We start from the raw sequence: 18,845 nt of genomic DNA on the forward strand, positions 1-18,845 counted from the left end.
TAGTCTTATATCCTGCCACTCTGCTGAATTTATTTATTAGTTCAAGAAGCTTTGTGATCAGTTTCTCAGGATTTTCCAAATGTAAAATATCGTCTGCAAATAATGACAGTTTTTCTTCCTCCTTCCCAATTTGGATACCTTTTATTTCTTTGTCTTGGTGAATTGTTCTGGCTAGAACTTCTAGCAACATTGTTGAATAATAGTGGCATCAGTGGGCATCCCTGTCTTGTTTCTGATCTTAGTGGGAAGGTTTTCAGTCCCTCACCATTGAGTACTATGATGGCTGTGGGTTTTTCATATATGCCCTTGATCATACTGAGGAAGGTTCCTTCAATTCCTACCTTTTGATATGTTTTATCAAAAAGGGATGTTGAATTTTGTCTAATGCTTTTTCAGCATCTATTGAGGTGATCATTTGCTTTTTTCCCTTTTGATTTGCTAATGTGTCATATTACATTGATTGATTTTCTTATGTTGGACCACCCTTGCATGCCAGGAATGAATTCCAGTTGGTCGTGGTGTATAATTCTTTTAATGTGCCTTTGGATTCAATTTGCATGTATTTTGTTGAGAATTTTTGCATTTATATTCATTAGGGAGATTGGCCTATAGTTTTCCTTTTTTGTAGTACCTTTATCTGGTTTTGGTATTAGAGTGACATTAGCTTCATAAAATGAGTTAGGTAGTGTTCTTTCTCTTCAATTTTTTGAAAGAGTTTGATCAGGAATGGTGTCAATTCTTTTTGGAAAGTTTGGTAAAATTCCCCTGTGAAGCTATCTGGCCCTGAACTTTTATTTGTAGGCAGATTTTTGATTACTGATTGGATCTCTTTGCTTGTGATTGGCATGTTGAGGTATTCTGTTTCTTCTTGGGTCACTCTAAGTTGTTCATGTGTTTCCAGGAAATTTTCCACTTCTTCTAAATTATCTAGCTTGTTGGCATACAATTGTTCATAGCATCCTCTTATGATTTTTTAAAAAATTTATTTGGGATCCATGGTAATTACCTCACTGTCATGTCAGATTCTGTTTTTTTGGTCCTCTCTCTTTTTGTTTTTGTCTATCTTGCTAAGGGTCTGTCAACCTTGTTGATCTTCTCAAAGAAACAACTTTTGGTTTTATTTATTCTCTCTATTTATTTTTTATTCTCAATTTTTTTTATCTTTTGTTCTCCAGCTCATTTATTTCTGCTTTAATTTTTGTTGCTTCTTTTCTTCTACTTGCTTTAGGGTTAATTTTCTGATCATTCTCTTGACTCTTCAGTTGTTCAGTTATGTCTTTGGTTTTAGCTCTTCCTTGCTTTTTAATGTATGCATTGATAGCTATATATTTCCCTCTCAGCACCACCTTTGCCTCATCCCTTAAGTTTTGATATGTTGTGTTCTCATTTTCATTCATCTCTAGATATTTATCTATTTCTCTTGCAATTTCCTCTTTGACCTACTGATTGTTTAGAAATGTGTTGTTTAACCTCCATGTATTTGTGAAAGATGTGGTTCTTTGCTAGTTATTGATTTCTAGTTGCATTCCATTGTCGTCAGAGAATGTGCTTTGAATAATTTCAGTCTTTTTTAATTTATTAAGACTTGTTTTGTGCCCCAGCATATGATCTATCCTGGAGATCATTCCATGAGCACTACAGTAGAATGTATATCCTGGTACTTTGGGATATAATGATCTATATATGTCTTTAAAGTCTAATTCATTTATCATATTGTTTAGGTTCTCAATTTCCTTATTGGTCCTCTGTCTAGTTGTTCTATCTATAAAAGAGAGTGGTATATTTAAGTCTCCCATGATTATTGTAGAAATGTCTATTGCACCCTTCAGTTTAGCCAATGTTTGTCTCAGGTACTTTGGAGCTCCTTTATTGGGTGCATAAACATTTATGATTGTTATTTCTTCTTGGCAAATTGTCCCTTTTATTAATATAGGAACATTTATGATTGTTATTTTTTCTTGGCAAATTGTCCCTTTTATTAATGTAGGGACATTTATGATTGTTATTTCTTCTTGGCAAATTGTCCCGTTTATTAATATACTGTCCTTCTTTGTCTCTTATGACATCTTTGCATTTAAAGTCTATTTTTTTCTATATTAGTATAGCTACCCCTGCTTTCTTTTGGTTGCAGCTGTGGAGAATATTTTTTCCATCCTTTCACTTTCAGTCTCTTTGTGTCACAGGGTCTAAGATGAGTCTCTTGTAAACAGCAAATCAATAGGTCATACTTTTTAATCCATTCTACCAGTCTGTATCTTTTAATTGGAGAGTTTAATCCATTCACATTCAAAGTTATTACTGTAAAGGGAGTTATTGAAGCAGCCAACTTATCCTTTGGTTTTTAGTTGTCAGATCTATTTTCCCCCTCTCTCTTTTTTTCTCTTAAGTTACCCTTACTACTATTTTTCAGTTCTATGCCCTTCTCCAGACCTCTCTCTCCTTTCTTTTTTTTCTCATCCAGTAGGGCTCCCTTTAGTATTTCTTGCAGTGCAGGTATGTTGTTAACAAATTCTCTCAGCATTTGTTTGTCTGTGAAAATTTTAAACTCTCCCTCAATTTTGAAGGACATCTTTTCTGGATAAAGAATTCTTGGCTGGCAATGTTTCTCTTTCAGAATCTTAAGCATGTTGTACCACTGCCTTCTCATCTCCATGGTGCCCACTGAGTAGTCAGTGCTTAGTCTTATGTTATTTCCCTTGTATGTGGTGAATTGCTTCCTTCTTGTTGTTTTCAAAACTTTCTCCTTCTCTTCAGCATTTGACAATCTGATCAGTGTATGTCTCAGAGTGGGTTTATTTGGATTTATTCTGTGTGGAGTTGGTTGGACATCTTTGATTTGCATATTTATGTCATTTAGAAAGGTTAGGAAGTTTTCCTCAACTATGTCTTGAATCACTTTTCCTAGCCCTTTTACACTTCTCTTCTCCTTCTGGGATACCAATGATTCTTATATTTGTGTGCTTCATTTTGTCCATCATTCCCTGAGATCCATTTCCAATATTTCAATTCTTTTCACCATTTGGTCTTTTGTATGTTCACATTCAATTGGTTGTCCTCTAATTCACTTATCCTTTTTCTGCCTCTTTGAATCTGCTGTTGTGTGTCTCCAGTACATTTTTAATTTGATCAATAGTATCTTTTATTTCCATAAGATCTGCTATTTTTTAAATTTATTCTTTCAAATTCTTCTTTATGCTCTTCTAGGGTCTTCTTGATGTCCTTTATGTCCTTAGCCATCTCACTGAAGTTGTTTGGGAGATTTGTGTGTACTTCTTTAATTAATGGCTCCAAATTTTGTCTTCTGGCTTTTAAATTTATTTGGCTTGTCCATATCTTTTTGGTTCTTTAGGTGTTTTATGATTTTCTGTTGGCTTTGGGACATTTGCTTATCTTGGTAACATTGTTTTGGGAAATGCAGGATTATTTGAGCATTTATATATAATTTGGCAGAGCTACAGCTTGCTGGTGTGTACTTTCCTGTCCTACCAGCAGGTGGTGCTCTTGAGCAGCCTCTTACTCTCAAGCCAGGCTTCCCGAACTTCTCCTGTGCACTGGGCGGGGTCCAAACTCAGTAGGGATCCAATCAGTGCACCATTTCTCCATGTGCACTGGGGAATGCCTGCCCTGGGGGTGCAGTGTGGGACCTGTGCAGTTAGTCAGGGAATTTGTTCAAGGGCACCCTCCAGGTCAAACATGCCTCACTCCCTGTCTTTTGTGTGCACGTGAGCCTTGGGGTGTGGGAAGGGCTCATGGTACTTCCATGTGGCACTTGCTCCTATCCCTGCTTCTTGCCTGTGCACCTCCCAGACTTCTGTGGAGGGAGAGTAAATGTGGTCAATACTTGGCTGCCTCCTGGGTTCCCTCATGGGAGCTCCCGGCTGTGTGGTTGTGGAGAATTATCTCCCCAATTAATTGTTAAGCTGGGTGCATGGGATTGGAGAGCTGCTGCTCACTCACTTGCCAGATGGCTGTCTTACTGCTGCTAGCCTGGGACCTGGTCCCAGCCAAACAAACTCACCCTGTCCCTTGAGGCATAGTCATTCCACCTCTCCATCCACGTCCTTATCACACATCACAGGAGTCCCTGTATGGCTCCTCACACCCCGAAACTTGGTCCTGGGCATTTTCCAACCCCTCTCAAGTTTCATTCACAGAGGAGAAGCCTGCTCCACCTCACCCACTCTGCCATCTTTCTGGACTAATTCTTAACAACTAAATGGGACTCTGGTAATATGCCAGTATTTTTCTGTAACTGAGAAGTTAGAGTTTAAGGGATGATTGTGATTACTGAATTATTATATAGATATTCCTTTTTACTTCCTGGTATATTAGAGTAGACAGAGGGAAATAACTATAATCTCTGAATTGTAATCTAGCTGCCTTGATCACTGATAATGATTATATAGCCTTTATCTTGTGCCCTTTTGATTATAAAACCTTGTGACTAACCTTCATTTGTACCCATTTTATCTGTTTTTTTGACTTTAGAGTCCTATGATCACTAAAGACAGCCCCTAATGTTTATTAATGAAGGATGTTGGGTCAGCCCAGAACTAACCCACCCTAAGTTCAAAGTTATCTTGATAACTGAAGCTGGATTTAACCAAAATGTGCTCTCTTGACATGCTCAGCAGCTTAGACTTTAACCTACAAGACACCTATACCTCATTATAATACTAAAAACATGCCCATCATCATATTATGGCCACCATTTTCTTACATACAATCTGTGATTAAGCATGTAATCAATGTGTACATGCTCAATAATTAAATCACCTCTAATTACATCATCTGTCTCTTCCTGCTAAAATATAAGCTCCACGAGGGCAGGGACCCTTGTCTGGTTCACCAAGCACCTAGAACGTGTCTGGCACAGAGAAGGCTCCTATATACTTACTGATTGAATGACTTAAAGGAGTAAGCTTTGATTATAGAAAAAATTAACTAGATTTGCTAAATTAATTTTTTTCATCAATTAATGAGTAAATGGTTATTGAAGATTTAGGTTTTTGAAGAACTCTCTGGATTATTCCAAAGAGGTTCCTTAAACTGTGTGTGAAGCTAAAAACCAGAGAAGCTATAAATTCCTAAAAAAGAAAACAAAAAGCCCTCTGTAATTGCATGATCAAATGCACATGCACATCCCTAAGTATAATAGCTATCTGCTATCTGTACTAAACTACTGCTACATAGCAGTAACTTCAAAGAAACATTTTTACAATCTTGCAAATCCCAGCTTGCCTCTGTGCCTTCTTTGTTCTTACCCTATATGATCCCCCATAACCCACTGGGTGGTGTGGAACACTACTCCGAATGTCCTGCCACCCAGGACCAGCTTCCCTGTCTCTAAATTCCCTAATAAACTGTTACTATTTTGCTATATGGCATGACCTGCTTCAGTTTTTGGTCTTAGGTGCCTCAAACTTCGGTGAGCCCTATTCTGTAGGTCAGACACTGTTATTTCTAAGCCAAGAAGTAGACTCAGATTTTAGGAATACTTGTAGCACTGTAGGGTGAAACTATCTTTGTTGTAATTCATGTAATTTCAAACTTCAAAATGTTGCAAGAGTAGCACAGTACTCTCTGCTCAGACTCACCCATTATTTACATTTTGCCCCATTTGCTTTATCATTCTCTCTTTTTGTATATGTGTGTGTGTGTTTGGGGTGGGGGTTGTTTCTGAGACTTTTGAGAGTAAATTGGAGACATTGTATTCTTATGTTTATATATATATATATTTCATGTATATCTTTTAAGAGCAAGGACATTCTGTCGTATAACCATGATATAGTTATCAAAGTCAGGATACAGTCATATTATCTAATCCACAGCCCATTTTCAAATTTTATTAACTATCTCAATAATATCCTTTATAGCTATTTTTTCTCAATCTTGGATCCAAGCAGAGATCATATATTACATTTAGTTGTTAGTCTCCTTTAATCTAAAATAATTCTTCAGCCTTTCTTTGTATTGTTGGTGAAGAATACAAGCCAGCTGTTTTGTCAAATGTCCCTCCATTTGGGATGGTCTTTGTTTCCTTACGATTAGATTCAGGCTATACATGCATATTTAGCAGGAATACCACAAAAGTGATCTTAGTCTCAGTGTATCATATCAGGAGGCACCTTTGTTGGTTTGTCCCCAATATTTAATCACTTGGTAATTTAATCACTTGGTTAAGATGATGTCTGCCAAATTCTCTATTGTAAAGTTACTATTTTTCCCTTTGAAATTTGTAAGTAATTTGTGGGAATATTCTTTGAGACGACGTTCCTCATCAAACTTTTACCCACTAGTTTTAGCACCATTCTTTCTATGCTCATTGGCTGACAGTGTACTGTAAGGAAGAGCTTTCCCTTCTTTCCTATTTATCTATGCCAGTGTGGATTTATGAATTCTTTATTTATTCACTATCATTTACTATTTTGATATTCAAACTGTCCCAGATTTCTGGCTAGCCATTTGCCTTGAAAACAATTTTATTTGAACTATAAGTAGGACTTTTAAAGAGGAAATGGGTCCATATTGAAAAAGTAGAATTTAGGCTACTGGAAGGTAGAAATAATTAGGTCAGAAAAATCACTGTGAGCAATTTTCAGTAGCAGGAACAATGCGTTAAAAATAACAAGAAAAACAGACCTGCCACTCAGCAGTGATCAGAGGAGGGAGGATGTGTATATTTTTATTAGAAATAAGCAAGAGAAAAATACTGCCTGAGCTACTGAGTTGTTTCAGCCCTGGAGCTGGGGATGAAGGCTGTTCATGGAGGTAGTGGGAGGAGTGAGGGCTAAACATAAAATCAAAATTGCAGTGCTGGAAAAGAATCTTAAAACCCACCTGGCTCAGTTGTTCTTTTTTTTTTTTTTTTTTCATTGAACCTTTTATTTACCTCTTTCAAACATCCCCAACGGGCTGCGTGGACCCCACCCGTGTGCCTTTTTTTTTTTTTTTTTTTTTATCATCATTTTATTGAGATATATTCACATACCACGCAGTCATACAAAACAAATTGTACTTTCGATTGTTTACAGTACCATTACATAGTTGTACATTCATCACCTAAATCAATCCCTGACACCTTCATTAGCACACACACAAAAATAACAAGAATAATAATTAGAGTGAAAAAAAGCAATTGAAGTAAAAAAGAACACTAGGTACCTTTGTCTGTTTGTTTGCTTCCCCTACTTTTCTACACATCGATCCATAAACTAGACAAAGTGGAGTTTGGTCCTTATAGCATTCCCAATCCCACTGTCACCCCTCATAAGCTACATTTTTATACAACTGTCTTCGAGATTCATGGGTTCTGGGTTGTAGTTTAATAGTTTCAGGTATCCACCACCAGCTACCCCAATTCTTTAGAACCTAAAAAAGGTTGTCTAAAGTGTGCGTAAGAGTGCCCACCAGAGTGATCTCTCGGCTCGTTTTGGAATCTCTCTGCCACTGAAGCTTATTTCATTTCCTTTCACATCCCCCTTTTGGTCAAGAAGATGTTCTCCATCCCACGATGCCGGGTCTACATTCCTCCCCGGGAGTCATATTCCACGTTGCCAGGGAGATTCACTTCCCTGGGTGTCTGATCCCACGTAGGGGGGAGGGCAGTGATTTCACCTTTCAAGTTGGCTTAGCCAGAGAGAGAGGGCCACATCTGAGCAACAAAGAGGCATTCAGGAGGAGACTCTTAGGCACAAATACAGGGAGGCCTAGCCTCTCCTTTGCAGCAACCGTCTTCCCAAGGGTAAAACTTATGGTAGAGGGCTCAACCCATCAAACCACCAGTCCCCTATGTCTGTGGTCATGTTAGCAACCATGGAGGTGGGGTAGGCGAATACCCCTGCATTCTCCACAGGCTCCTCAAGGGGGCACTACATCTTTTTTTTTTTTCCTTGTTTGTCTTTTTTCTTTTCTTTTCTTTTTTTTTAACTTTCCCTTCTTTTTTCAAATCAACTGTATGAAAAAAAAAGTTAAAAAGAAAACAAACATACAATAAAAGAACATTTCAAAGAGACCATAGCAAGGGAGTAAGAAAAAGACAACTAACCTGAGATAACTGCTTAACTTCCAACATGTTCCTACTTTACCCCAAGAAAGTTACATACTATAGCAACATTTCAGTGAACTTGTTCCTACTACATCCATCAGAAATTAACAGACCATAGTCATTTCTGGGCATCCCCAGAACGTTAAATAGCTTATCTGTTCTTCTTGGATTATTGTTCCCCCTTCCTTAATTGCTCTCTACTGCTAGTTCCCCTACATTCTACATTATAAACCATTTGTTTTACATTTTTCAAAGTTCACATTAGTGGTAGCATATAATATTTCTCTTTTTGTGCCTGGCTTATTTCGCTCAGCATTATGTCTTCAAGGTTCATCCATGTTGTCATATGTTTCACCAGATCGTTCCTTCTTACTGCCGCGTAGTATTCCATCGTGTGTATATACCACATTTTATTTATCCACTCATCTGTTGATGGACATTTGGGTTGTTTCCATCTCTTGGCAATTGTGAATAATGCTGCTATGAACATTGGCGTGCAGATATCTGTTCGTGTCACTGCTTTCCGATCTTCCGGGTATATCCCGAGAAGTGCAATCGCTGGATCGAATGGTAGCTCTATCTCTAGTTTTCTAAGGAGCTGCCAGACTGACTTCCAGAGTGGCTGAACCATTATACAGTCCCACCAACAATGAATAAGAGTTCCAATTTCTCCACATCCCCTCCAGCATTTGTAGTTTCCTGTTTGTTTAATGGCAGCCATTCTAACCGGTGTTAGATGGTATCTCATTGTGGTCTTAATTTGCATCTCTCTAATAGCTAGTGAAGCTGAACATTTTTTCATGTGTTTCTTGGCCATTTGTATTTCCTCTTCAGAGAACTCTTTTCATATCTTTTGCCCATTTTATAATTGGGCTGTCTGTACTATTGTCATTGAGTTGTAGGATTTCTTTGTATATGCAAGATATCAGTCTTTTGTCAGATACATGGTTTCCAAAAATTTTTTCCCATTGAGTTGGCTGCCTCTTTACCTTTTTGAGAAATTCCTTTGAGGTGCAGAAACTTCTAAGCTTGAGGAGTTCCCATTTATCTATTTTCTCTTTTGTTGCTTGTGCTTTGGGTGTAAAGTCTAGGAAGTGGCCTCCTAATACAAGGTCTTGAAGATGTTTTCCTACATTATCTTCTAGGAGTTTTATGGTACTTTCTTTTATATTGAGATCTTTGGTCCATTTTGAGTTAATTTTTGTGTAGGGGGTGAGGTAGGGGTCCTCTTTCATTCTTTTGGATATGGATATCCAACTCTCTCAGCCCCATTTGTTGAAAAGACCATTATGGCTCAGTTCGGTGACTTTGGGGGCCTTATCAAAGATCAGTCGGCCATAGATCTGAGGGTCTATCTCTGAATTCTCAATTCGATTCCATTGATCTATATGTCTATCTTTGTGCCAGTACCATGCTGTTTTGGCAACTGTGGCTTTATAATAAGCTTCAAAGTCAGGGAGTGTAAGTCCTCCCACTTCGTTTTTCTTTTTTAGAGTGTCTTTAGCAATTCGAGGCATCTTCCCTTTCCAAATAAATTTGATAACTAGCTTTTCCAAGTCTGCAAAGTAGGTTGTTGGCATTTTGATTGGGATTGCATTGAATCTGTAGATGAGTTTGGGTAGAATTGACATCTTAATGACATTTAGCCTTCCTATCCATGAACATGGAATATTTTTCCATCTTTTAAGGTCCCCTTCTATTTCTTTTAGTAGAGTTATGTAGTTTTCTTTGTATAGGTCTTTTACATCTTTGGTTAAGTTGATTCCTAGGTACTTGATTTTTTTAGTTGCTATTGAAAATGGTATCTTTTTCTTGAGTGTCTCTTCAGTTTGTTCATTTCTAGCATATAGAAACATTACTGACTTATGTGCATTAATCTTGTATCCCGCTACTTTGCTAAATTTGTTTATTAGCTCTAGTAGGTGTATTGTTGATTTCTCAGGGTTTTCTAGATATAAGATCATATCATCTGCAAACAATGACAGTTTTACTTCTTCTTTTCCAATTTGGATGCCTTTTATTTCTTTGTCTTGCCGGATTGCCCTGGCTAGCACTTCCAGCACAATGTTGAATAACAGTGGTGACAGCGGGCATCCTTGTCTTGTTCCTGATCTTAGAGGGAAGGCTTTCAGTCTCTCACCATTGAGTACTATGCTGGCTGTGGGTTTTTCATATATGCTCTTTATCATGTTGAGGAAGTTTCCTTCAATTCCTACCTTTTGAAGTGTTTTTATCAAAAAGGGATGTTGGATTTTGTCAAATGCTTTTTCAGCATCTATTGAGATGATCAATTGATTTTTCCCTTTCGAGTTTTTAATGTGTTGTAATACATTGATTGTTTTTCTTATGTTGAACCATCCTTGCATGCCTGGAATGAACCCCACTTGGTCATGGTGTATGATTTTTTTAATGTGTCTTTGGATTCGATTTGCAAGTATTTTGTTGAGGATTTTTGCATCTATATTCATTAGGGAGATTGGCCGGTAGTTTTCCTTTTTTGTAGCATCTTTGCCTGGTTTTGGTATTAGATTGATGTTAGCTTCATAAAATGAGTTAGGTAGTGTTCCATTTTCTTCAATGTTTTGAAAGAGTTTGAGTAAGATTGGTGTCAGTTCTTTCTGGAAAGTTTGGTAGAATTCCCCTGTGAAGCCATCTGGCCCTGGGCATTTATTTGTGGGAAGATTTTTGATGACTGATTGGATCTCTTTGCTTGTGATGGGTTGGTTGAGGTCTTCTATTTCTTCTCTGGTCAGTCTAGGTTGTTCATATGTTTCCAGGAAATTGTCCATTTCTTCTACATTATCCAGTTTGTTGCCATACAGTTGTTCATAATATCCTCTTATAATTTTTTTAATTTCTTCAGGATCTGCAGTTATGTCACCTTTTTCATTCATTATTTTGTTTATATGGGTCTTCTCTCTTTTTGATTTTGTCAGTCTAGCTAGGGGCTTGTCAATCTTGTTGATCTTCTCAAAGAACCAACTTTTGGTGATATTTATCCTTTCTATTGTTTTTTTGTTCTCTATGTCATTTATTTCTGCTTTAATCCTTGTTATTTCTTTTCTTGTACTTGGTTTAGGATTGGTTTGCTGTTCATTTTCTAGCTTCTTCAGTTGATCCATTAGTTCTTTGATTTTGGCTCTTTCTTCCTTTTTAATATATGCGTTTAGTGCTATAAATTTCCCCCTTAGCACTGCTTTTGCTGCATCCCATAGGTTTTGGTATGTTGTGTTCTCATTTTCATTCGTCTCTATATATTTAGCAATTTCTCTTGCTATTTCTTCTTTAACCCACTGATTGTTTAGGAGTGTGTTGTTTAACCTCCAGGTATTTGTGAATTTTCTAAGTCTCTGATGGTTATTGACTTCTAATTGTATTCCATTGTGGTCAGAGAATGTGCTTTGAATAATTTCAATCTTTTTAAATTTATTGAGGCTTGTTTTATGTCCCAGCATATGATCTATTCTGGAGAAAGTTCCGTGAGCACTAGAAAAGTATGTGTATCCTGTTGATTTGGGATGTAATGTCCTGTATATGTCTGTTAAATCTAATTCATTTATCAGATTGTTTAGGTTTTCAATTTCCTTATTGGTCTTCTGTCTGGTTGATCTATCTATAGGAGAGAGTGATGTGTTGAAGTCTCCCACAATTATTGTGGAAACATCAATTGCTTCCTTTAGTTTTGCCAATGTTTCTCTCATGTATTTTGTGGCACCTTGATTGGGTGCATAGACATTTACGATTGTTATTTCTTCTTGCTGAATTGCCCCTTTTATTAGTATGTAGTGGCCTTCTTTGTCTCTCAAAACATCCCTGCATTTGAAGTCTATTTTATCTGAGATTAATATTGCTACACCTGCTTTCTTTTGGCTGTAGCTTGCATGAAATATTTTTTTCCATCCTTTCACTTTCAGTTTCTTTGTGTCCCTGTGTCTAAGATGAGTCTCTTGTATGCAACATATTGATGGTTCATTTTTTTTGATCCATTCTGCGAATCTATATCTTTTAATTGGGGAGTTTAATCCATTTACATTCAACGTTAAAACCGTGAAGGCATTTCTTGAATCGGCCATCTTATCCTTTGGATTATGTTTGCCATATTTTTCCCTCTCTCTATTAATATCCTTTATTGTACCCATACCGAATCTCTTTAGTACTGAACCTTTCTCCAAGTCTCTCTGTCCTGTCTTTGTTTGTCTGTCTGTAGGGCTCCCTTTAGTATCTCCAGTAGGGCAGGTCTCTTGTTAGCAAATTCTCTCAGCATTTCTTTGTCTGTGAAAAATTTAAGCTCTCCCTCAAATTTGAAGGAGAGCTTTGCTGGATAAAGTATTCTTGGCTGGAAATTCCTCTCACTCAGAATTTTAAATATATCGTGCCACTGCCTTCTCGCCTCCATGGTGGCTGCTGAGTAGTCACTACTTAGTCTTATGCTGTTTCCTTTGTATGTGGTGAATTGCTTTTCTCTTGCTGCTTTCAGAACTTGCTCCTTCTCTTCTGTGTTTGACAGTGTGATCAGTATATGTCTCGGAGTGGGTTTTTTTGGATTTATTCTATTTGGAGTTCGCTGAGCATTTATGATTTGTGTATTTATGTTGTTTAGAAGATTTGGGAAGTTTTCCCCAACAATTTCTTTGAATACTCTTCCTAGACCTTTACCCTTTTCTTCCCCTTCTGGGACACCAATGAGTCTTATATTCGGACGTTTCATATTATCTATCATATCCCTGAGGTCCATTTCGAGTTTTTCAATTTTTTTCCCCATTCTTTCTTTTATGCTTTCATTTTCCATTCTGTCATCTTCCAGGTCACTGATTCGTTGTTCAACTTCCTCTAGTCTTGTACTATGAGTGTCCAGAATCTTTTTAATTTGGTCAACAGTTTCTTTAATTTCCATAAGATCATCCATTTTTTTATTTAGTCTTGCAATGTCTTCTTTATGCTCTTCTAGGGTCTTCTTGATTTCCTTCATATCCCGTACTAGGGTCTCATTGTTCATCTTTAGTTCTTTGAGTAGCTGCTCTAGGTGTGTCTCTTCTGGTCTTTTGATTTGGGTGCTTGGGCTTGGGTTATCCATATCGTCTGGTTTTTTCATATGCTTTATAATTTTCTGTTGTTTTTGGCCTCGTGGCATTTGCTGACCTTGATAGGGTTCTTTTAGGGTTTGTAGACCAGTTGAAGTCCTTATCTCTAATTTATCAGATCTACAGCTTCGTGGAGTACACTTTCTCTAACTAACCAGCAGGTGGCGTCCACGAGCCACCTGTTCTCCACAAGCCAGATCTCCCCTGCTTAGCCTTTTTGGTGAGTGGGGGAGTGAGTCTTGTGGGGCCCAATTGGTGTCCCAAGCTTGCGTGTGTAGTTGGTGTTGCCTGCCCTGTATGTGGGGCGTGTTTCTGGGCAGTCGGGGAGGGGGGGTGGCCCTAACAATCAAATCTCCCTGATGATCCTAGAGTTTTAAAGCTACTGCAATAGTCTAATCCTTCAGTTCAGTCCTGCCACAGTTTGTCTCTGCCACTGACCCACAAGTCTTTGGTATTGGCGTATGGCTCCTGAGACTTGCAAGTGGGCCCCTCTTCCAGGCTGTGCACCCCAGGTCCTCTGTTGAGGGATGACTGTGCTATGTCACAGGTGAGTGCCGTCCCCCCAGGGCAGTTCTGGGCTGCTGGGCTGTGTTGGGAGGCTCCCAGTCTGCTCAAATGATGGCTGAATGGGGCTCTGTTAATTCACACTGCTCCCCCTTCCCAGCTCTGGGACATTCAGCTGAGGTTGCAGGGAAGGCTAATGTCCATGCCCAGTTTTGTGGTGTGTGCCTGTTATTTGAAGCACTTCCGTCACACTGGGTTGTCTGGGGCAGCTCTGGGCTATGGGGCTGGCGATGGGCGGGAGTGTTTCCTGTCCACCAGGATGGTGGCTGTGAGCGGACACCCCCCTTTTCTTGGGAAGTTGTGTTGTTTAGTGAATTTTCTCAGCCACTGGATTATTGCCTTTTGTCTCAGAGCTCTCTTAGTTCTGCTCTTGACTTGAGGTGCCCAAATTTCAATTCTTTGAAGCTTTCTGTATTGAGCTTCTTAGAGTAATTGTTTTAGAAAAAGCAAAAAGGATTTAAAAAAAAAAAAACAAAAAAAAAACGGCCCTCCTCAGAGATCTAATGGGTTATTGAAATGCTAATAGACAAAGCAACCAGGGCCATTAAGGAAAAGTGCCCAGGGCAGAGAGATCAGCCTTGCTTCGGGATTTGCATATGCGCCTCAAGGCCTGATCTCCGCCCTTCCCCTTTCTGTGTTCACCAAAACTCCAAAAATCCTCTGCTTTTATTTTGGAGTTTTTCGTGTTGTTTTTTTTCTATGCCTGTCTCCTCTCTGCTGGGCTGGCTGCTCTCAGAGTCTCTGGTGTCTGGCCTCAGTCTATCTATGGTTGGAGTTTGAATCAGTAGAATGAGTTTCCGATAAGAGCAGCCACTGCAATTCTCCCTTCTCCTTCCTGGAGCTGACAGCCCCTCCTCCCCCGGGACTGAGCCTGGCAGGGAGGGGCGCGGGTCCCCTGGCCGCAAAAAACTTACAGATTTCGCTGATCTCAGCAGTTCCACGTTTTCATGAGTGTTGTATGAAGTATGCCCAAAGACAGATTGCTCTGTGGTGTCCAGTCCACGCAGTTCCTGGCTTTTTACCTACTTTCCTGGAGGAGTAACTAAAACATACAGCTCACCAGTCTGCCATCTTGCCCCGCCTCTCTCTCAGTTGTTCTTAATCTCTTTTACTCTTATATTTAGATTGTTGATCTGTTTTGAATTAATTTTTGATGTGGGTTAGGGCTCCTACGTCATTCTTTCGCATAGGGATATCCAGTTTCCCAGCATCATTTGTTGAAGAGAATATTCTTTCCTCATTGAGTAGACGGTGCTGTTGTTGAAAATCAATTGGTCATAGATGTGTGGGTTTATTTCTGGACTCTCAATTCTATCCCATTGGTGTGTATGTCTATTATGCCAGAACCACACTGTTTGATTACTGTAGTGTTGTAGTACACTTTTAAATTGGAAAATGTGGGTTTTCCAACTTTGTTCTTTTTCAAGATTGTTTTGACCATCCATGGGGCCCTTGCAATACCATATGAGTTTGAAGATTGGCTTTTCCTTTTCTGAAAAAGGTCTGCTGGAATTTTGGTAGGGATTGTGTTGAATCTGTGGATGCAGTTTGGGTAGTATTGACATCTTGATACCAAGCCTTACAATCCATGAACAGGAGTGCCCTTAATTTCTTTTAGCAATGTTTTGTATCTTCAGTCTATAAGTCTTTCATATTCTTGCTTAAATTTATTCCTAGATATTTTATACTTTTAGATGCTATTGAAAATGTAATTGTTTTCTTAATTCCCTTTTCAGATTGTTCATTGCTGGTATATATAAAAACACCAAAGGTTTTTTGCTTGTTGATCTTGTATCCTGCAACATTGCCAATTTTTCATATTAACTCCATGAGCTTTCTTGTGGACTCTTTGGGATTTTCTACGTATAGGATTATGTCATCTGCAAATAAAGATAGTTTTACTTCTTCTTTTCCAATTTGTGCTTCCATGGAGAACTATGCATTGTCTACAGCAGGGATTGGCAAACTACTGTCTGTGGGCCAAATCCAGCTAGCCACTTTTTTGTAAGGCCCAGGAGCTGTGAATGGTTTTACATTTTTAAAGGGTTGGAAAAAAATCAAAAGAATAATAATATTTGTGATGCATGAATATGATATGAAATTCAAATTTCAATGTCCATATGTAAAGTTTTATTAGAATACAGCTATGCTTATTTATTTACATGTTGTCTATGGCTGCTTTCAGGCTACAAGGATAGAGTTTAATATGGCTTACAAAGCCTAAAAAATCTACTCTCTGGCACTTTATGGTAAAAGTTTGCTGACAACTGGTCTAGCACACACTCTTCTGGTTTATCTAATGCTAGCATTTCATTGCCTTTGGACTATTTTACAACTCTGAAATTTTTTGATAACTGATAGCAAAGTAAAATAATTCTTGTCTCTTGACATGTAAATTCTGTCTATGGAAGAGGCCAGTTTTGTCTTCATTTGTACATTCATTTAAACATTCCTGATGAATAAAGGTGTCTGTTCTTTGGATTCTCCTTTGAACTGGTGGTAACATCTTACAGATTCCCTTATCAATAATGAATTAAATAAAATCTATAACAGGTGTTCATTTTATACCCGAAAATGAGCCTTTAACATAGGCTATGCTGTGAGGGATGCAAAGATGAATGTGGCCCAGTCTCAGCTCCTCCCCTACAAAGCCAGGCTTTCCCAGGCACCTGCTTTAGCTCTAAAGTTACCAGAGCTTCCAGAGATTCCTCAGTAATCATTCTGCCATGGGGTCTATTTTGGTCATTGTTCTGGTTTGCTAATGCTAACGTTATGCAAAATACCAGAAATGGATTGGCTTTTATAAAGGGGATTTATTACCTAACAAAGCCATCAACAAGAGAATACCATCACTGAAGGAAGGCCAATGGCGTCCAGAACACCTCTGTCAGCTGGGAAGTCACGTGGCTGGCATTTGCTGGTCCTTTGCTTCCGAGTTGCATTTCAAAATGGCTTTCTCCAAAATGTCTCTGGGCTTCTGCCTCTCTTAGTTTCTCTCAGCTCACTGCTTGGTTCTCCTGGGACATTTGTCTCTAAGGATCTGGGATTCCTCTCTTAGCTTCCCCAAGGGTAAACTGGATTACATATCTTAACTTCTCTCCAAAATGTCTCTCAGCTTCTCTGAGCTCTTTTTGTCCATGAACCCCCTTAAAGGACTCCAGTTATCTAATAAAGACCCACCCAGAATGGCAGGGTCACATCTCCATGGAAATAATTTAATCAAAGTTCTCATCCATAGTTGGGTGAGTCACATCTCCATGGAAATACTCAATCAAAAGTTTCTACCCAACAGGATTGGATTAAAGGATCATGGCTCTTCTGGAGCCCATAACAGTTTCAAACCTGCACAGTCATGAAGCAGCAACACCAGGGACCCAAGTGCCTGCCTAAGGGAGTCCTACAGAAGAACATTTATAGACTGGAAGCTGTTCAGAGGTGAATAGATACAGTATGTGGGGACCCAAGTGCACAAGAGATGAGCTCATGTAGGAGGCACTTTACATGTAGCAGAGCAGATGGGCTTTGGAGTCAGACAGAGAGCACCTGCCCTACTTCTGCCATAATGTGATCTTGGGCAAGTGACATACCTTCTCTGAGCCCACTCCTTCTGTAAAATGGGCATCGTACAAATTACTTCTGGAGTTGTTATGAGAATTACATAAAGGAAACTGCTCTTGGGACCAGGCCTCCCACATGATAAGCTTTCAATAAATATCAGCTTTTATTCTTACCAGTGGGGGGAACTGCAAGTAGCTAAGACTGACAGAGCACAGGAATGCCATTTTCCAATTATAATAATAATTGCTAATGTTTATTGAGCCTTTACTGTGAGGCAGGCACTCATTCTGTCCTCACAGTATCCCTAGGAAGCAGCTACTATTACTATAGAACATAGTTTATTGAAGTTCTGCCATCGGGAAAAGGGCGATGAGTTGTTTTGCTTGCCCCCGAAAATCTGAACTAACTCCGGTGCGTTCTCTGAAGAGGGATCAATGTGAGGTGGTGGGTTCCCTCTCACACACAGTGTTCAAGCAGAGACTGTAAAAGTTTTGGATTATAGTGAAGAAGAAATTTATGTATTATATAGGAGCTTGTGCTAGACAACCTCTATATTCCTTTCAATTCAGATTCTCCATCCCTGTCTCTTTCCCACATTATCATTGATTCCCCTTAAACTCCAAACTGTCCTATAATCTGAATTAAGTTTATTTGATGAATTCAGTCAATAAATTTTATCCAAGAGAGAGACAAGATGGGAAAGGTACAGTGACAAAAGAGCTTAGGAGGCCTTCAGGGCTAGATACAAAGTCCCTCACAGGGAAAGGCACAGGCTCTGGGGATACAGAAAGGGTTGTTCTCAGCCATTCAGCTCCACGAGGACAAGCTGATCACAGTTGATACAAACATTGCCTTCCTTGTGTCCTGCCACCAGCATCTCTACTTTTTCCTCTGTCACCTCACCCAGGGTGACATGTTGGATTTCAGTGCCCATGATGGTGCCATTCCCATCCTTGTCAAAGACAACGATGACTCAAAGACCTTCCACATAATCCTCATGGGTGCCCTGGTCCTTGTTCTTAGCCATGGTCCTTAGCAGGACGAGAAGTGCTCAAAGTCCGGTACCTTCACATTCATCTCATCACTCCTGGGGGTCCCCAGGACCTTGAGCACCTTGGCACTGGGGAGCTCCTGGCCCAGGCCTTCATCATGTCCCCACCTGTTTGGCCAAGCAGCTGGAAGGCCTCCTTGAACTCTGTGGTCTGGTCCTTGGAGAAGTTGCACATCCTGACTGCTGTGCTCTGTGGGACCTTTTCCTGTAGTCTCTCATTGTGTTTTTGTTTTGTTTTGTTTCTATTTTGAAAAGTATTTACTTAGTTTGAATAAATTAATTGCAAATAAAAATAAAAGTATAAATTGTGTTATAGCCTGAATAGCAATGATTAGAACAAATACAACACAGGACTTGATTCCCTGGCATTAGTCACAAGGCATGTAACAATCTAGAAAACTTCAAAATCAATTATATTTCTTTGAAAAAGGGATAATGGCAATTACTGAGACATAACGACTAGTAAACTTATAATACGAGTTTCCTGACATGCATGTCCTGAGTGAACCCAAATGATCATTTTTTTAAAAAAAAAACAAGGAGA

The 18,845-nt window shown here is 39.0% G+C and overlaps 1 pseudogene; it reads right to left on the reverse strand.

Annotated features, from left to right (window-relative positions):
* Positions 1 to 18,049: 18,049 nt before the first annotated feature.
* On the reverse strand, positions 18,050 to 18,476 carry LOC119520482 (annotated as a pseudogene).
* Positions 18,477 to 18,845: the final 369 nt, after the last annotated feature.

The sequence above is a fragment of the Choloepus didactylus genome, chromosome 2 (assembly GCF_015220235.1).
Source record: "Choloepus didactylus isolate mChoDid1 chromosome 2, mChoDid1.pri, whole genome shotgun sequence".
NCBI lineage: Eukaryota > Metazoa > Chordata > Mammalia > Pilosa > Megalonychidae > Choloepus > Choloepus didactylus.